Raw genomic sequence first — 21,198 nt, forward strand, 5'->3', positions numbered from 1 at the left:
TAGGAGAGTACAAGCACTCACTCCTCTAGAGTGATTAGATGTAAATCAGTACAATGGCTTCTAAGCAGAGTTTGATAAAGGAGAGTACAAGCACTCACTCCTCACGAGTGATTAGATGTGGATCAGTCCAATGGCTTCTAAGCAGAGTTTGATATAGGAGAGTACAAGCACTCACTCCTCTAGAATGATTACATGTAGATCAGTCCAATGGCTTCTAAGCAGAGTTTGATATAGGAGAGTACAAGCACTCACTCCTCACGAGTGATTAGATGTAGATCAGTACAATGGCTTCTAAGCAGAGTTTGATATGGGAGAGTACAGGCACTCACTCCTCTAGAGTGATTAGATGTAAATCAGTCCAATGGCTTCTAAGCAGAGTTTGATATAGGAGAGTACAAGCACTCACTCCTCTAGAGTGATTAGATGTAGATCAGTCCAATGGCTTCTAATCAGAGTTTGATATAGGAGAGTACAAGCACTCACTCCTCACGAGTGATTAGATGTAGATCAGTACAATGGCTTTTAAGCAGAGTTTGATATAGGAGAGTACAAGCACTCACTCCTCACGAGTGATTAGATGTAGATCAGTACAATGGATTCTAAGCAGAGTTTGATATAGGAGAGTACAAGCACTCACTCCTCTAGAGTGATTAGATGTAGATCAGTACAATGGCTTCTAAGCAGAGTTTGATATAGGAGAGTACAATCACTCACTACTCACGAGTGATTAGATGTAGATCAGTACAATGGCTTCTAAGCAGAGTTTGATATAGGAGAGTACAAGCACTCACTCCTCGCGAGTGATTAGATGTACATCAGTACAATTGCTTCTAAGCAGAGTTTGATTGAGGAGAGTTCAAGCACTCACTCCTCTAGAGTGATTAGATTTAGATCAGTCCAATGGCTTCTAAGCAGAGTTTGATATAGGAGAGTACAAGCACTCACTCCTCACGAGTGATTAGATGTACATCAGTACAATGGCTTCTAAGCAGAGTTTGATATAGGAGAGTACAAGCACTCACTCCTCTAGAGTGATTAGATGTAGATCAGTACAATGGCTTCTAAGCAGAGTTTAATATAGGAGAGTACAAGCACTCACTCCTCACGAGTGATTAGATGTAGATCAGTACAATGGCTTCTAAGCAGAGTTTGATATAGGAGAGTACAATCACTCACTCCTCACGAGTAATTAGATATAGAATAGTAAAATGGCTTCTAAGCAGAGTTTGATATAGGAGAGTACAAGCACTCACTCCTTTAGAGTGATTAGATGTGGATCAGTCCAATGGCTTCTAAGCAGAGTTTGATATAGGAGAGTACAAGCACTCACTCCTCACGAGTGATTAGATGTAGATCAGTCCAATGGCTTCTAAGCAGAGTTTGATATAGGAGAGTACAAGCACTCACTCCTCACGAGTGATTAGATGTAGATCAGTCCAATGGCTTTTAAGCAGAGTTTGATATAGGAGAGTATAAGCACTCCCTCCTCACGAGTGATTAGATGTAGATCAGTCCAATGGCTTCTAAGCCGAGTTTGATATAGGAGAGTACAAGCACTCACTCCTTTAGAGTGATTAGATGTGGATCAGTCCAATGGCTTCTAAGCAGAGTTTGATATAGGAGAGTACAAGCACTCACTCCTCACGAGTGATTAGATGTAGATCAGTCCAATGGCTTCTAAGCCGAGTTTGATATAGGAGAGTACAAGCACTCCCTCCTCACGAGTGATTAGATGTAGATCAGTCCAATGGCTTCTAAGCAAGTTTGATATAGGAGAGTACAAGCACTCACTCCTCTAGAGTGATTAGATGTAGATCAGTACAATGGCTTCTAAGCAGAGTTTGATATAGGAGAGTACAAGCACTCACTCCTCACGAGTGATTAGATGTAGATCAGTACAATGGTTTTTAAGTAGAGTTTGATATAGGAGAGTACAAGCACTCACTCCTCACGAGTGATTAGATGTAGATCAGTACAATGGCTTTTAAGCAGAGTTTGATATGGGAGAGTACAGGCACTCACTCCTCTAGAGTGATTAGATGTAGATAGGTACAGTGGCTTCTAAGAAGAGTTTGATATAGGAGAGTACAAGCACTCACTCCTCTAGAGTGATTAGATGTAGATCAGTACAATGGCTTCTAAGCAGAGTTTGATATAGGAGAGTACAAGCACTCACTCCTCACGAGTGATTAGATGTAGATCAGTACAATGGTTTTTAAGTAGAGTTTGATATAGGAGAGTACAAGCACTCACTCCTCTAGAGTGATTAGATGTAGATCAGTACAATGGCTTTTAAGCAGAGTTTGATATGGGAGAGTACAGGCACTCACTCCTCACGAGTGATTAGATGTAGATCAGTCCAATGGCTTCTAAGCAGAGTTTGATATAGGAGAGTACAAGCACTCACTCCTCACGAGTGATTAGATGTAGATCAGTACAATGGCTTCTAAGCAGAGTTTGATATGGGAGAGTACAGGCACTCACTCCTCTAGAGTGATTAGATGTAAATCAGTCCAATGGCTTCTAAGCAGAGTTTGATATAGGAGAGTACAAGCACTCACTCCTCTAGAGTGATTAGATGTAGATCAGTCCAATGGCTTCTAATCAGAGTTTGATATAGGAGAGTACAAGCACTCACTCCTCACGAGTGATTAGATGTAGATCAGTACAATGGCTTTTAAGCAGAGTTTGATACAGGAGAGTACAAGCACTCACTCCTCACGAGTGATTAGATGTAGATCAGTACAATGGATTCTAAGCAGAGTTTGATATAGGAGAGTACAAGCACTCACTCCTCTAGAGTGATTAGATGTAGATCAGTACAATGGCTTCTAAGCAGAGTTTGATATAGGAGAGTACAATCACTCACTCCTCACGAGTGATTAGATGTAGATCAGTACAATGGCTTCTAAGCAGAGTTTGATATAGGAGAGTACAAGCACTCACTCCTCGCGAGTGATTAGATGTACATCAGTACAATTGCTTCTAAGCAGAGTTTGATTGAGGAGAGTTCAAGCACTCACTCCTCTAGAGTGATTAGATTTAGATCAGTCCAATGGCTTCTAAGCAGAGTTTGATATAGGAGAGTACAAGCACTCACTCCTCACGAGTGAATAGATGTAGATCAGTACAATGGCTTCTAAGCAGAGTTTAATATAGGAGAGTACAAGCACTCACTCCTCACGAGTGATTAGATGTAGATCAGTACAATGGATTCTAAGCAGAGTTTGATATAGGAGAGTACAAGCACTCACTCCTCTAGAGTGATTAGATGTAGATCAGTACAATGGCTTCTAAGAAGAGTTTGATATAGGAGAGTTCAATCACTCACTCCTCACGAGTGATTAGATGTAGAATAGTACAATGGCTTCTAAGCTGAGTTTGATATAGGAGAGTACAAGCACTCACTCCTTTAGAGTGATTAGATGTGGATCAGTCCAATGGCTTCTAAGCAGAGTTTGATATAGGAGAGTACAAGCACTCACTCCTCAAGAGTGATTAGATGTAGATCAGTCCAATGGCTTCTAAGCAGAGTTTGATATAGGAGAGTACAAGCACTCACTCCTCTAGAGTGATTAGATGTTGATCAGTTCAATGGCTTCTAAGCAGAGTTTGATATAGGAGAGTACAAGCACTCACTCCTCACGAGTGATTAGATGTAGATCAGTCCAATGGCTTCTAAGCAGAGTTTGATATAGGAGAGTACAAGCACTCACTCCTCTAGAGTGATTAGATGTAGATCAGTACAATGGCTTCTAAGGAGAGTTCGATATAGGAGAGTACAAGCACTCACTCCTCTAGAGTGATTAGATGTAGATCAGTACAATGGCTTCTAAGCAGAGTTTAATATAGGAGAGTACAAGCACTCACTCCTCTAGAGTGATTAGATGTAGATCAGTACAATGGCTTCTAAGCAGAGTTTGATATAGGAGAGTACAAGCACTCACTCCTCTAGAGTGATTAGATGTAAATCAGTACAATGGCTTCTAAGCAGAGTTTGATAAAGGAGAGTACAAGCACTCACTCCTCACGAGTGATTAGATGTGGATCAGTCCAATGGCTTCTAAGCAGAGTTTGATATAGGAGAGTACAAGCACTCACTCCTCTAGAATGATTACATGTAGATCAGTCCAATGGCTTCTAAGCAGAGTTTGATATAGGAGAGTACAAGCACTCACTCCTCACGAGTGATTAGATGTAGATCAGTACAATGGCTTCTAAGCAGAGTTTGATATGGGAGAGTACAGGCACTCACTCCTCTAGAGTGATTAGATGTAAATCAGTCCAATGGCTTCTAAGCAGAGTTTGATATAGGAGAGTACAAGCACTCACTCCTCTAGAGTGATTAGATGTAGATCAGTCCAATGGCTTCTAATCAGAGTTTGATATAGGAGAGTACAAGCACTCACTCCTCACGAGTGATTAGATGTAGATCAGTACAATGGCTTTTAAGCAGAGTTTGATATAGGAGAGTACAAGCACTCACTCCTCACGAGTGATTAGATGTAGATCAGTACAATGGATTCTAAGCAGAGTTTGATATAGGAGAGTACAAGCACTCACTCCTCTAGAGTGATTAGATGTAGATCAGTACAATGGCTTCTAAGCAGAGTTTGATATAGGAGAGTACAGGCACTCACTCCTCGCGAGTGATTAGATGTACATCAGTACAATTGCTTCTAAGCAGAGTTTGATTGAGGAGAGTTCAAGCACTCACTCCTCTAGAGTGATTAGATTTAGATCAGTCCAATGGCTTCTAAGCAGAGTTTGATATAGGAGAGTACAAGCACTCACTCCTCTAGAGTGATTAGATGTAGATCAGTACAATGGCTTCTAAGCAGAGTTTAATATAGGAGAGTACAAGCACTCACTCCTCACGAGTGATTAGATGTAGATCAGTACAATGGCTTCTAAGCAGAGTTTGATATGGGAGAGTACAGGCACTCACTCCTCTAGAGTGATTAGATGTGGATCAGTCCAATGGCTTCTAAGCAGAGTTTGATATAGGAGAGTACAAGCACTCACTCCTCTAGAATGATTACATGTAGATCAGTCCAATGGCTTCTAAGCAGAGTTTGATATAGGAGAGTACAAGCACTCACTCCTCACGAGTGATTAGATGTAGATCAGTACAATGGCTTCTAAGCAGAGTTTGATATGGGAGAGTACAGGCACTCACTCCTCTAGAGTGATTAGATGTAAATCAGTCCAATGGCTTCTAAGCAGAGTTTGATATAGGAGAGTACAAGCACTCACTCCTCTAGAGTGATTAGATGTAGATCAGTCCAATGGCTTCTAATCAGAGTTTGATATAGGAGAGTACAAGCACTCACTCCTCACGAGTGATTAGATGTAGATCAGTACAATGGCTTTTAAGCAGAGTTTGATATAGGAGAGTACAAGCACTCACTCCTCACGAGTGATTAGATGTAGATCAGTACAATGGCTTCTAAGCAGAGTTTGATATGGGAGAGTACAGGCACTCACTCCTCTAGAGTGATTAGATGTAAATCAGTCCAATGGCTTCTAAGCAGAGTTTGATATAGGAGAGTACAAGCACTCACTCCTCTAGAGTGATTAGATGTAGATCAGTCCAATGGCTTCTAATCAGAGTTTGATATAGGAGAGTACAAGCACTCACTCCTCACGAGTGATTAGATGTAGATCAGTACAATGGCTTTTAAGCAGAGTTTGATATAGGAGAGTACAAGCACTCACTCCTCACGAGTGATTAGATGTAGATCAGTACAATGGATTCTAAGCAGAGTTTGATATAGGAGAGTACAAGCACTCACTCCTCTAGAGTGATTAGATGTAGATCAGTACAATGGCTTCTAAGCAGAGTTTGATATAGGAGAGTACAGGCACTCACTCCTCGCGAGTGATTAGATGTACATCAGTACAATTGCTTCTAAGCAGAGTTTGATTGAGGAGAGTTCAAGCACTCACTCCTCACGAGTGATTAGATTTAGATCAGTCCAATGGCTTCTAAGCAGAGTTTGATATAGGAGAGTACAAGCACTCACTCCTCTAGAGTGATTAGATGTAGATCAGTACAATGGCTTCTAAGCAGAGTTTAATATAGGAGAGTACAAGCACTCACTCCTCACGAGTGATTAGATGTAGATCAGTACAATGGCTTCTAAGCAGAGTTTGATATGGGAGAGTACAGGCACTCACTCCTCTAGAGTGATTAGATGTGGATCAGTCCAATGGCTTCTAAGCAGAGTTTGATATAGGAGAGTACAAGCACTCACTCCTCTAGAATGATTACATGTAGATCAGTCCAATGGCTTCTAAGCAGAGTTTGATATAGGAGAGTACAAGCACTCACTCCTCACGAGTGATTAGATGTAGATCAGTACAATGGCTTCTAAGCAGAGTTTGATATGGGAGAGTACAGGCACTCACTCCTCTAGAGTGATTAGATGTAAATCAGTCCAATGGCTTCTAAGCAGAGTTTGATATAGGAGAGTACAAGCACTCACTCCTCTAGAGTGATTAGATGTAGATCAGTCCAATGGCTTCTAATCAGAGTTTGATATAGGAGAGTACAAGCACTCACTCCTCACGAGTGATTAGATGTAGATCAGTACAATGGCTTTTAAGCAGAGTTTGATATAGGAGAGTACAAGCACTCACTCCTCACGAGTGATTAGATGTAGATCAGTACAATGGATTCTAAGCAGAGTTTGATATAGGAGAGTACAAGCACTCACTCCTCTAGAGTGATTAGATGTAGATCAGTACAATGGCTTCTAAGCAGAGTTTGATATAGGAGAGTACAGGCACTCACTCCTCGCGAGTGATTAGATGTACATCAGTACAATTGCTTCTAAGCAGAGTTTGATTGAGGAGAGTTCAAGCACTCACTCCTCTAGAGTGATTAGATTTAGATCAGTCCAATGGCTTCTAAGCAGAGTTTGATATAGGAGAGTACAAGCACTCACTCCTCACGAGTGATTAGATGTAGATCAGTACAATGGCTTCTAAGCAGAGTTTGATATAGGAGAGTACAAGCACTCACTCCTCTAGAGTGATTAGATGTAGATCAGTACAATGGCTTCTAAGCAGAGTTTAATATAGGAGAGTACAAGCACTCACTCCTCACGAGTGATTAGATGTAGATCAGTACAATGGCTTCTAAGCAGAGTTTGATATAGGAGAGTACAATCACTCACTCCTCACGAGTAATTAGATATAGAATAGTAAAATGGCTTCTAAGCAGAGTTTGATATAGGAGAGTACAGGCACTCACTCCTCGCGAGTGATTAGATGTACATCAGTACAATTGCTTCTAAGCAGAGTTTGATTGAGGAGAGTTCAAGCACTCACTCCTCTAGAGTGATTAGATTTAGATCAGTCCAATGGCTTCTAAGCAGAGTTTGATATAGGAGAGTACAATCACTCACTCCTCACGAGTGATTAGATGTAGATCAGTCCAATGGCTTCTAAGCAGAGTTTGATATAGGAGAGTACAAGCACTCACTCCTCTAGAGTGATTAGATGTAGATCAGTACAATGGCTTCTAAGCAGAGTTTAATATAGGAGAGTACAAGCACTCACTCCTTTAGAGTGATTAGATGTGGATCAGTCCAATGGCTTCTAAGCAGAGTTTGATATAGGAGAGTACAAGCAGTCACTCCTCACGAGTGATTAGATGTAGATCAGTCCAATGGCTTCCAAGCAGAGTTTGATATAGGAGAGTACAAGCACTCACTCCTCACGAGTGATTAGATGTAGATCAGTCCAATGGCTTTTAAGCAGAGTTTGATATAGGAGAGTATAAGCACTCCCTCCTCACGAGTGATTAGATGTAGATCAGTCCAATGGCTTCTAAGCCGAGTTTGATATAGGAGAGTACAAGCACTCACTCCTTTAGAGTGATTAGATGTGGATCAGTCCAATGGCTTCTAAGCAGAGTTTGATATAGGAGAGTACAAGCACTCACTCCTCACGAGTGATTAGATGTAGATCAGTCCAATGGCTTCTAAGCCGAGTTTGATATAGGAGAGTACAAGCACTCCCTCCTCACGAGTGATTAGATGTAGATCAGTCCAATGGCTTCTAAGCAAGTTTGATATAGGAGAGTACAAGCACTCACTCCTCTAGAGTGATTAGATGTAGATCAGTACAATGGCTTCTAAGCAGAGTTTGATATAGGAGAGTACAAGCACTCACTCCTCACGAGTGATTAGATGTAGATCAGTACAATGGTTTTTAAGTAGAGTTTGATATAGGAGAGTACAAGCACTCACTCCTCACGAGTGATTAGATGTAGATCAGTACAATGGCTTTTAAGCAGAGTTTGATATGGGAGAGTACAGGCACTCACTCCTCTAGAGTGATTAGATGTAGATAGGTACAGTGGCTTCTAAGCAGAGTTTGATATAGGAGAGTACAAGCACTCACTCCTCTAGAGTGATTAGATGTAGATCAGTACAATGGCTTCTAAGCAGAGTTTGATATAGGAGAGTACAAGCACTCACTCCTCACGAGTGATTAGATGTAGATCAGTACAATGGTTTTTAAGTAGAGTTTGATATAGGAGAGTACAAGCACTCACTCCTCTAGAGTGATTAGATGTAGATCAGTACAATGGCTTTTAAGCAGAGTTTGATATGGGAGAGTACAGGCACTCACTCCTCACGAGTGATTAGATGTAGATCAGTCCAATGGCTTCTAAGCAGAGTTTGATATAGGAGAGTACAAGCACTCACTCCTCACGAGTGATTAGATGTAGATCAGTACAATGGCTTCTAAGCAGAGTTTGATATGGGAGAGTACAGGCACTCACTCCTCTAGAGTGATTAGATGTAAATCAGTCCAATGGCTTCTAAGCAGAGTTTGATATAGGAGAGTACAAGCACTCACTCCTCTAGAGTGATTAGATGTAGATCAGTCCAATGGCTTCTAATCAGAGTTTGATATAGGAGAGTACAAGCACTCACTCCTCACGAGTGATTAGATGTAGATCAGTACAATGGCTTTTAAGCAGAGTTTGATACAGGAGAGTACAAGCACTCACTCCTCACGAGTGATTAGATGTAGATCAGTACAATGGATTCTAAGCAGAGTTTGATATAGGAGAGTACAAGCACTCACTCCTCTAGAGTGATTAGATGTAGATCAGTACAATGGCTTCTAAGCAGAGTTTGATATAGGAGAGTACAATCACTCACTCCTCACGAGTGATTAGATGTAGATCAGTACAATGGCTTCTAAGCAGAGTTTGATATAGGAGAGTACAAGCACTCACTCCTCGCGAGTGATTAGATGTACATCAGTACAATTGCTTCTAAGCAGAGTTTGATTGAGGAGAGTTCAAGCACTCACTCCTCTAGAGTGATTAGATTTAGATCAGTCCAATGGCTTCTAAGCAGAGTTTGATATAGGAGAGTACAAGCACTCACTCCTCACGAGTGAATAGATGTAGATCAGTACAATGGCTTCTAAGCAGAGTTTAATATAGGAGAGTACAAGCACTCACTCCTCACGAGTGATTAGATGTAGATCAGTACAATGGATTCTAAGCAGAGTTTGATATAGGAGAGTACAAGCACTCACTCCTCTAGAGTGATTAGATGTAGATCAGTACAATGGCTTCTAAGAAGAGTTTGATATAGGAGAGTTCAATCACTCACTCCTCACGAGTGATTAGATGTAGAATAGTACAATGGCTTCTAAGCTGAGTTTGATATAGGAGAGTACAAGCACTCACTCCTTTAGAGTGATTAGATGTGGATCAGTCCAATGGCTTCTAAGCAGAGTTTGATATAGGAGAGTACAAGCACTCACTCCTCAAGAGTGATTAGATGTAGATCAGTCCAATGGCTTCTAAGCAGAGTTTGATATAGGAGAGTACAAGCACTCACTCCTCTAGAGTGATTAGATGTTGATCAGTTCAATGGCTTCTAAGCAGAGTTTGATATAGGAGAGTACAAGCACTCACTCCTCACGAGTGATTAGATGTAGATCAGTCCAATGGCTTCTAAGCAGAGTTTGATATAGGAGAGTACAAGCACTCACTCCTCACGAGTGATTAGATGTAGATCAGTCCAATGGCTTCTAAGCAGAGTTTGATATAGGAGAGTACAAGCACTCACTCCTCACGAGTGATTAGATGTAGATCAGTCCAATGGCTTCTAAGCAAGTTTGATATAGGAGAGTACAAGCACTCACTCCTCAAGAGTGATTAGATGTAGATCAGTCCAATGGCTTCTAAGCAGAGTTTGATATAGGAGAGTACAAGCACTCACTCCTCACGAGTGATTAGATGTAGATCAGTCCAATGGCTTCTAAGCCGAGTTTGATATAGGAGAGTACAAGCACTCACTCCTTTAGAGTGATTAGATGTGGATCAGTCCAATGGCTTCTAAGCAGAGTTTGATATAGGAGAGTACAAGCACTCACTCCTCACGAGTGATTAGATGTAGATCAGTCCAATGGCTTCTAAGCCGAGTTTGATATAGGAGAGTACAAGCACTCCCTCCTCACGAGTGATTAGATGTAGATCAGTCCAATGGCTTCTAAGCAAGTTTGATATAGGAGAGTACAAGCACTCACTCCTCTAGAGTGATTAGATGTAGATCAGTACAATGGCTTCTAAGCAGAGTTTGATATAGGAGAGTACAAGCACTCACTCCTCACGAGTGATTAGATGTAGATCAGTACAATGGTTTTTAAGTAGAGTTTGATATAGGAGAGTACAAGCACTCACTCCTCACGAGTGATTAGATGTAGATCAGTACAATGGCTTTTAAGCAGAGTTTGATATGGGAGAGTACAGGCACTCACTCCTCTAGAGTGATTAGATGTAGATAGGTACAGTGGCTTCTAAGCAGAGTTTGATATAGGAGAGTACAAGCACTCACTCCTCTAGAGTGATTAGATGTAGATCAGTACAATGGCTTCTAAGCAGAGTTTGATATAGGAGAGTACAAGCACTCACTCCTCACGAGTGATTAGATGTAGATCAGTACAATGGTTTTTAAGTAGAGTTTGATATAGGAGAGTACAAGCACTCACTCCTCTAGAGTGATTAGATGTAGATCAGTACAATGGCTTTTAAGCAGAGTTTGATATGGGAGAGTACAGGCACTCACTCCTCACGAGTGATTAGATGTAGATCAGTCCAATGGCTTCTAAGCAGAGTTTGATATAGGAGAGTACAAGCACTCACTCCTCACGAGTGATTAGATGTAGATCAGTACAATGGCTTCTAAGCAGAGTTTGATATGGGAGAGTACAGGCACTCACTCCTCTAGAGTGATTAGATGTAAATCAGTCCAATGGCTTCTAAGCAGAGTTTGATATAGGAGAGTACAAGCACTCACTCCTCTAGAGTGATTAGATGTAGATCAGTCCAATGGCTTCTAATCAGAGTTTGATATAGGAGAGTACAAGCACTCACTCCTCACGAGTGATTAGATGTAGATCAGTACAATGGCTTTTAAGCAGAGTTTGATACAGGAGAGTACAAGCACTCACTCCTCACGAGTGATTAGATGTAGATCAGTACAATGGATTCTAAGCAGAGTTTGATATAGGAGAGTACAAGCACTCACTCCTCTAGAGTGATTAGATGTAGATCAGTACAATGGCTTCTAAGCAGAGTTTGATATAGGAGAGTACAATCACTCACTCCTCACGAGTGATTAGATGTAGATCAGTACAATGGCTTCTAAGCAGAGTTTGATATAGGAGAGTACAAGCACTCACTCCTCGCGAGTGATTAGATGTACATCAGTACAATTGCTTCTAAGCAGAGTTTGATTGAGGAGAGTTCAAGCACTCACTCCTCTAGAGTGATTAGATTTAGATCAGTCCAATGGCTTCTAAGCAGAGTTTGATATAGGAGAGTACAAGCACTCACTCCTCACGAGTGAATAGATGTAGATCAGTACAATGGCTTCTAAGCAGAGTTTAATATAGGAGAGTACAAGCACTCACTCCTCACGAGTGATTAGATGTAGATCAGTACAATGGATTCTAAGCAGAGTTTGATATAGGAGAGTACAAGCACTCACTCCTCTAGAGTGATTAGATGTAGATCAGTCCAATGGCTTCTAAGCAGAGTTTGATATAGTAGAGTACAAGCACTCACTCCTCACGAGTGATTAGATGTAGATCAGTCCACTGGCTTCTAAGCAAGTTTGATATAGGAGAGTACAAGCACTCACTCCTCACGAGTGATTAGATGTAAATCAGTCCAATGGCTTCTAAGCAGAGTTTGATATAGGAGAGTACAAGCACTCACTCCTCTAGAGTGATTAGATGTAGAATAGTACAATGGCTTCTAAGCTGAGTTTGATACAGGAGAGTACAAGCACTCACTCCTTTAGAGTGATTAGATGTGGATCAGTCCAATGGCTTCTAAGCAGAGTTTGATATAGGAGAGTACAAGCACTCACTCCTCAAGAGTGATTAGATGTAGATCAGTCCAATGGCTTCTAAGCAGATTTTGATATAGGAGAGTACAAGCACTCACTCCTCTAGAGTGATTAGATGTTGATCAGTTCAATGGCTTCTAAGCAGAGTTTGATATAGGAGAGTACAAGCACTCACTCCTCACGAGTGATTAGATGTAGATCAGTCCAATGGCTTCTAAGCAGAGTTTGATATAGGAGGGTACAAGCACTCACTCCTCACGAGTGATTAGATGTAGATCAGTCCAATGGCTTCTAAGCAGAGTTTGATATAGGAGAGTACAAGCACTCACTCCTCACGAGTGATTAGATGTAGATCAGTCCAATGGCTTCTAAGCAAGTTTGATATAGGAGAGTACAAGCACTCACTCCTCAAGAGTGATTAGATGTAGATCAGTCCAATGGCTTCTAAGCAGAGTTTGATATAGGAGAGTACAAGCACTCACTCCTCACGAGTGATTAGATGTAGATCAGTCCAATGGCTTCTAAGCAGAGTTTGATATAGGAGAGTACAAGCACTCACTCCTCACGAGTGATTAGATGTAGATCAGTCCAATGGCTTCTAAGCAAGTTTGATATAGGAGAGTACAAGCACTCACTCCTCACGAGTGATTAGATGTAAATCAGTCCAATGGCTTCTAAGCAGAGTTTGATATAGGAGAGTACAAGCACTCACTCCTCTAGAGTGATTAGATGTAAATCAGTCCAATGGCTTCTAAGCAGAGTTTGATATAGGAGAGTACAAGCACTCACTCCTCTAGAGTGATTAGATGTAGATCAGTCCAATGGCTTCTAATCAGAGTTTGATATAGGAGAGTACAAGCACTCACTCCTCACGAGTGATTAGATGTAGATCAGTACAATGGCTTTTAAGCAGAGTTTGATATAGGAGAGTACAAGCACTCACTCCTCACGAGTGATTAGATGTAGATCAGTCCAATGGCTTCTAAGCAGAGTTTGATATAGGAGAGTACAAGCACTCACTCCTCTAGAGTGATTAGATGTAGATCAGTACAATGGCTTCTAAGCAGAGTTTGATATAGGAGAGTACAATCACTCACTCCTCACGAGTGATTAGATGTAGATCAGTACAATGGCTTCTAAGCAGAGTTTGATATAGGAGAGTACAAGCACTCACTCCTTTAGAGTGATTAGATGTGGATAAGTCCAATGGCTTCTAGGCAGAGTTTGATATAGGAGAGTACAAGCACTCACTCCTCACGAGTGATTAGATGTAGATCAGTCCAATGGCTTCTAAGCAGAGTTTGATATAGGAGAGTACAAGCACTCACTCCTCTAGAGTGATTAGATGTAGATCAGTACAATGGCTTCTGAGAAGAGTTTGATATAGGAGAGTACAAGCACTCACTCCTCTAGAGTGATTAGATGTAGATCAATCTAATGGCTTCTAAGCAGCGTTTGATATAGGAGAGTACAAGCACTCACTCCTCACGAGTGATTAAATGTAGATCAGTCCAATGGCTTCTTAGCAGAGTTTGATATAGGAGAGTACAAGCACTCACTCCTCACGAGTGATTAGATGTAGATCAGTACAATGGCTTCTTAGCAGAGTTTGATATAGGAGAGTACAAGCACTCACTCCTCTAGAGTGATTAGATGTAGATCAGTCCAATGGCTTCTAAGCAGAGTTTGATATAGGAGAGTACAAGCACTCACTCCTCTAGAGTGATTAGATGTAGATCAGTACAATGGCTTCTTAGCAGAGTTTGATATAGGAGAGTACAAGCACTCACTCCTCTAGAGTGATTAGATGTAGATCAGTCCAATGGCTTCTAAGCAGAGTTTGATATAGGAGAGTACAATCACTCACTCCTCACGAGTGATTAGATTTTGATCAGTCCAATGGCTTCTAAGCAGAGTTTGATATAGGAGAGTACAAACACTCACTCCTCTAGAGTGATTAGATGTTGATCAGTAGTCAAGTCAAGTCAAAGAATTTATATAGCGCACTACATACCCAGAGGGTCTCAAGGCGCTTAGGGAGGGGAGGAGGATTACTTGTCAAATATCCACGTTTTAAGTTGCTTTCTGAATGCTAGGTGGTTCTGGGTAAGGCGAAGGTAAGTGGGGAGTGAGTTCCATGTTTTAGCAGCCAGGTATGAGAAGGATCTGCCTCCCATGGTGGTCTTGTTGATGCGAGGTACAGTGGCGAGGGCTTGGCTGGAAGAACGTAGTTGGCGGGAGGGGGTGTAGAAGGACAGTCGTGAGTTGAGGCATTCTGGTCCGATGTCGTAGAGTGATTTGTGTGCGTGGGTTAGCAGTCGGAAAGTGATCCTCTTATTGACGGGTAGCCAGTGGAGGTCTTTCAGGTGGCCAGAGATGTGTTCGTTGCACGGGATGTCTAATATGATCCTGGCTGAGGCGTTTTGGATTCGTTGGAGTTTCTTCTGGAGTTTAGCGGTAGTACCTGCGTAGAGGGTGTTTCCGTAGTCCAGTCGGCTCGTGACCAGAGCATGGGTGACTGTTTTTCTGGTTTCGGTGGGGATCCAGCGAAATGTTTTTTTGAGCATGCGGAGAATGTTGAAGCAGGATGAGTACAATGGCTTCTAAGCAGAGTTTGATATAGGAGAGTACAAGCACTCACTCCTCTAGAGTGATTAGATGTAGATCAGTCCAATGGCTTCTAAGCAGAGTTTGATATAGGAGAGTACAATCACTCACTCCTCACGAGTGATTAGATTTTGATCAGTCCAATGGCTTCTAAGCAGAGTTTGATTGAGGAGAGTACAAGCACTCACTCCTCTAGAGTGATTAGATGTCGATCAGTACAATGGCTTCTAAGCAGAGTTTGATATAGGAGAGAACAAGCACTCACTCCTCTAGAGTGATTAGATGTAGATCAGTCCAATGGCTTCTAAGCAGCGTTTGATATAGGAGAGTACAAGCACTCACTCCTCACGAGTGATTAAATGTAGATCAGTACAATGGCTTCTAAGCAGAGTTTGATATAGGAGAGCACAATCACTCACTCCTCACGAGTGATTAGATGTAGATCAGTACAATGGCTTCTAAGCAGAGTTTAATATAGGAGAGTACAAGCACTCACTCCTCACGAGTGATTAGATGTAGATCAGTCCAATGGCTTCTAAGCAGAGTTTGATATAGGAGAGAACAAGCACTCACTCCTCTAGAGTGATTAGATGTAGATCAGTCCAATGGCTTCTAAGCAGTGTTTGATATAGGAGAGTACAAGCACTCACTCCTCACGAGTGATTAAATGTAGATCAGTACAATGGCTTCTAAGCAGAGTTTGATATAGGAGAGCACAATCACTCACTCCTCACGAGTGATTAGATGTAGATCAGTACAATGGCTTCTAAGCAGAGTTTGATATAGGAGAGTACAAGCACTCACTCCTTTAGAGTGATTAGATGTGGATCAGTCCAATTGCTTCTAAGCAGAGTTTGATATAGGAGAGTACAAGCACTCACTCCTCACGAGTGATTAGATGTAGATCAGTCCAATGGCTTCTAAGCAGAGTTTGATATAGGAGAGTACAAACACTCACTCCTCTAGAGTGATTAGATGTTGATCAGTAGTCAAGTCAAGTCAAAGAATTTATATAGCGCACTACATACCCAGAGGGTCTCAAGGCGCTTAGGGAGGGGAGGAGGATTACTTGTCAAATATCCACGTTTTAAGTTGCTTTCTGAATGCTAGGTGGTTCTGGGTAAGGCGAAGGTAAGTGGGGAGTGAGTTACATGTTTTAGCAGCCAGGTATGAGAAGGATCTGCCTCCCATGGTGGTCTTGTTGATGCAAGGTACAGTGGCGAGGGCTTGGCTGGAAGAACGTAGTTGGCGGGAGGGGGTGTAGAAGGACAGTCGTGAGTTGAGGCATTCTGGTCCGATGTCGTAGAGTGATTTGTGTGCGTGGGTTAGCAGTCGGAAAGTGATCCTCTTATTGACGGGTAGCCAGTGGAGGTCTTTCAGGTGGCCAGAGATGTGTTCGTTGCACGGGATGTCTAATATGATCCTGGCTGAGGCGTTTTGGATTCGTTGGAGTTTCTTCTGGAGTTTAGCGGTAGTACCTGCTTAGAGGGTGTTTCCGTAGTCCAGTCGGCTCGTGACCAGAGCATGGGTGACTGTTTTTCTGGTTTCGGTGGGGATCCAGCGAAATGTTTTTTTGAGCATGCGGAGAATGTTGAAGCAGGATGAGTACAATGGCTTCTAAGCAGAGTTTGATATAGGAGAGTACAAGCACTCACTCCTCTAGAGTGATTAGATGTAGATCAGTCCAATGGCTTCTAAGCAGAGTTTGATATAGGAGAGTACAATCACTCACTCCTCACGAGTGATTAGATTTTGATCAGTCCAATGGCTTCTAAGCAGAGTTTGATTGAGGAGAGTACAAGCACTCACTCCTCTAGAGTGATTAGATGTCGATCAGTACAATGGCTTCTAAGCAGAGTTTGATATAGGAGAGAACAAGCACTCACTCCTCTAGAGTGATTAGATGTCGATCAGTACAATGGCTTCTAAGCAGCGTTTGAGATAGGAGAGTACAAGCACTCACTCCTCACGAGTGATTAAATGTAGATCAGTACAATGGCTTCTAAGCAGAGTTTGATATAGGAGAGCACAATCACTCACTCCTCACAAGTGATTAGATGTAGATCAGTACAATGGCTTCTAAGCAGAGTTTGATATAGGAGAGTACAAGCACTCACTCCTTTAGAGTGATTAGATGTGGATCAGTCCAATTGCTTCTAAGCAGAGTTTGATATAGGAGAGTACAAGCACTCACTCCTCACGAGTGATTAGATGTAGATCAGTCCAATGGCTTCTAAGCAGAGTTTGATATAGGAGAGTACAAACACTCACTCCTCTAGAGTGATTAGATGTTGATCAGTAGTCAAGTCAAGTCAAAGAATTTATATAGCGCACTACATACCCAGAGGGTCTCAAGGCGCTTAGGGAGGGGAGGAGGATTACTTGTAAATATCCACGTTTTAAGTTGCTTTCTGAATGCTAGGTGGTTCTGGGTAAGGCGAAGGTAAGTGGGGAGTGAGTTCCATGTTTTAGCAGCCAGGTATGAGAAGGATCTGCCTCCCATGGTGGTCTTGTTGATGCGAGGTACAGTGGCGAGGGCTTGGCTGGAAGAACGTAGTTGGCGGGAGGGGGTGTAGAAGGACAGTCGTGAGTGGAGGCATTCTGGTCCGATGTCGTAGAGTGATTTGTGTGCGTGGGTTAGCAGTCGGAAAGTGATCCTCTTATTGACGGGTAGCCAGTGGAGGTCTTTCAGGTGGCCAGAGATGTGTTCGTTGCACGGGATGTCTAATATGATCCTGGCTGAGGCGTTTTGGATTCGTTGGAGTTTCTTCTGGAGTTTAACGGTAGTACCTGCGTAGAGGGTGTTTCCGTAGTCCAGTCGGCTCGTGACCAGAGCATGGGTGACTGTTTTTCTGGTTTCGGTGGGGATCCAGCGAAATGTTTTTTTGAGCATGCGGAGAATGTTGAAGCAGGATGAGTACAATGGCTTCTAAGCAGAGTTTGATATAGGAGAGTACAAGCACTCACTCCTCACGAGTGATTAGATGTAGATCAGTCCAATGGCTTTTAAGCAGAGTTTGATATAGGAGAGTATAAGCACTCCCTCCTCACGAGTGATTAGATGTAGATCAGTCCAATGGCTTCTAAGCAGAGTTTGATATAGGAGAGTACAAGCACTCCCCCTCACGAGTGATTAGATGTAGATCAGTCCAATGGCTTCCAAGCAAGTTTGATATAGGAGAGTACAAGCACTCACTCCTCTAGAGTGATTAGATGTAGATAAGTACAATGGATTCTAAGCAGAGTTTGATATAGGAGAGTACAAGCACTCACTCCTCTAGAGTGATTAGATGTAGATCAGTACAATGGCTTCGAAGCAGAGTTCGATATAGGAGAGTACAAGCACTCACTCCTCACGAGTGATTAGATGTAGATCAGTCCAATGGCTTCTAAGCAGAGTTTGATATAGGAGAGTACAAGCACTCACTCCTCTAGAGTGATTAGATGTAGATCAGTCCAATGGCTTCTAAGCAGAGTTTGATATAGGAGAGTACAAGCACTCACTCCTCACGAGTGATTAGATGTAGATCAGTCCAATGGCTTCTAAGCAGAGTTTGATATAGGAGAGTACAAGCACTCACTCCTCACGAGTGATTAGATGTAGATCAGTCCAATGGCTTCTAAGCAGAGTTTGATATAGGAGAGTACAAGCACTCACTCCTCTAGAGTGATTAGATGTAGATCAGTCCAATGGCTTCTAAGCAGAGTTTGATATAGGAGAGTACAAGCACTCACTCCTCTAGAGTGATTAGATGTAGATCAGTACAATGGCTTCTAAGCAGAGTTTGATATAGGAGAGTACAAGCACTCACTCCTTTAGAGTGATTAGATGTGGATCAGTCCAATTGCTTCTAAGCAGAGTTTGATATAGGAGAGTACAAGCACTCACTCCTCACAAGCGATTAGATGTAGATCAGTCCAATGGCTTCTAAGCAGAGTTTGATATAGGAGAGTACAAGCACTCACTCCTCTAGAGTGATTAGATGTAGATCAGTACAATGGCTTCTAAGAAGAGTTTGATATAGGAGAGTACAAGCACTCACTCCTCTAGAGTGATTAGATGTAGATCAATCTAATGGCTTCTAAGCAGCGTTTGATATAGGAGAGTACAAGCACTCACTCCTCACGAGTGATTAAATGTAGATCAGTACAATGGCTTCTAAGCAGAGTTTGATATAGGAGAGTACAAGCACTCACTCCTTTAGAGTGATTAGATGTGGATCAGTCCAATGGCTTCTAAGCAGAGTTTGATATAGGAGAATACACGCACTCACTCCTCACGAGTGATTAGATGTAGATCAGTACAATGGCTTCCAAGCAGAGTTTGATATAGGAGAGTACAAGCATTCACTCCTCACGAGTGATTAGATGTGGATCAGTCCAATGGCTTCTAAGCAGAGTTTGATATAGGAGAGTACAAGCACTCACTCCTCTAGAGTGATTAGATGTAGATCAGTCCAATGGCTTCTAAGCAGAGTTTGATATAGGAGAGTACAAGCACTCACTTCTCACGAGTGATAAGATGTAGATCAGTCCAATGGCTTCTAAGCAGAGTTTGATATAGGAGAGTACAAGCACTCACTCCTCTAGAGTGATTAGATTTTGATCAGTCCAATGGCTTCTAAGCAGAGTTTGATATAGGAGAGTACAAGTACTCACTCCTCTAGAGTGATTAGATGTAGATCAGTCCAATGGCTTCTAAGCAGAGTTTGATATAGGAGAGTACAAGCACTCACTCCTCGCGAGTGATTAGATGTACATCAGTACAATTGCTTCTAAGCAGAGTTTGATTGAGGAGAGTTCAAGCACTCACTCCTCTAGAGTGATTAGATTTAGATCAGTCCAATGGCTTCTAAGCAGAGTTTGATATAGGAGAGTACAAGCACTCACTCCTCACGAGTGATTAGATGTAGATCAGTACAATGGCTTCTAAGCAGAGTTTAATATAGGAGAGTACAAGCACTCACTCCTCACGAGTGATTAGATGTAGATCAGTACAATGGATTCTAAGCAGAGTTTGATATAGGAGAGTACAAGCACTCACTCCTCACGAGTGATTAGATGTAGATCAGTCCAATGGCTTCTAAGCAGAGTTTGATATAGGAGAGTACAAGCACTCACTCCTCTAGAGTGATTAGATGTTGATCAGTTCAATGGCTTCTAAGCAGAGTTTGATATAGGAGAGTACACGCACTCACTCCTCACGAGTAATTAGATGTAGATCAGTCCAATGGCTTTTAAGCAGAGTTTGATATAGGAGAGTATAAGCACTCCCTCCTCACGAGTGATTAGATGTAGATCAGTCCAATGGCTTCTAAGCAGAGTTTGATATAGGAGAGTACAAGCACTCACTCCTCACGAGTGATTAGATGTGGATCAGTCCAATGGCTTCTAAGCAGAGTTTGATATAGGAGAGTACAAGCACTCACTCCTCACGAGTGATTAGATGTGGATCAGTCCAATGGCTTCTAAGCAGAGTTTGATATAGGAGAGTACAAGCACTCACTCCTCTAGAGTGATTAGATGTAGATCAGTACAATGGCTTCTAAGCAGAGTTTGATATAGGAGAGTACAAGCACTCACTCCTCACGAGTGATTAGATGTGGATCAGTCCAATGGCTTCTAAGCAGAGTTTGATATAGGAGAGTACAAGCACTCACTCCTCACGAGTGATTAGATGTAGATCAGTCCAATGGCTTCTAAGCAGAGTTTGATATAGGAGAGTACAAGCACTCACTCCTCTAGAGTGATTAGATGTTGATCAGTTCAATGGCTTCTAAGCAGAGTTTGATATAGGAGAGTACACGCACTCACTCCTCACGAGTAATTAGATGTAGATCAGTCCAATGGCTTTTAAGCAGAGTTTGATATAGGAGAGTATAAGCACTCCCTCCTCACGAGTGATTAGATGTAGATCAGTCCAATGGCTTCTAAGCAGAGTTTGATATAGGAGAGTACAAGCACTCCCTCCTCACGAGTGATTAGATGTAGATCAGTCCAATGGCTTCTAAGCAAGTTTGATATAGGAGAGTACAAGCACTCACTCCTCTAGAGTGATTAGATGTAGATCAGTACAATGGCTTTTAAGCAGAGTTTGATATAGGAGAGTACAAGCACTCACTCCTCACGAGTGATTAGATGTAGATCAGTACAATGGATTCTAAGCAGAGTTTGATATAGGAGAGTACAAGCACTCACT

This window comes from Lissotriton vulgaris, chromosome 1_1 (genome assembly GCF_964263255.1).
Source record: "Lissotriton vulgaris chromosome 1_1, aLisVul1.2, whole genome shotgun sequence".
Taxonomy (NCBI): Eukaryota; Metazoa; Chordata; class Amphibia; order Caudata; family Salamandridae; genus Lissotriton; species Lissotriton vulgaris.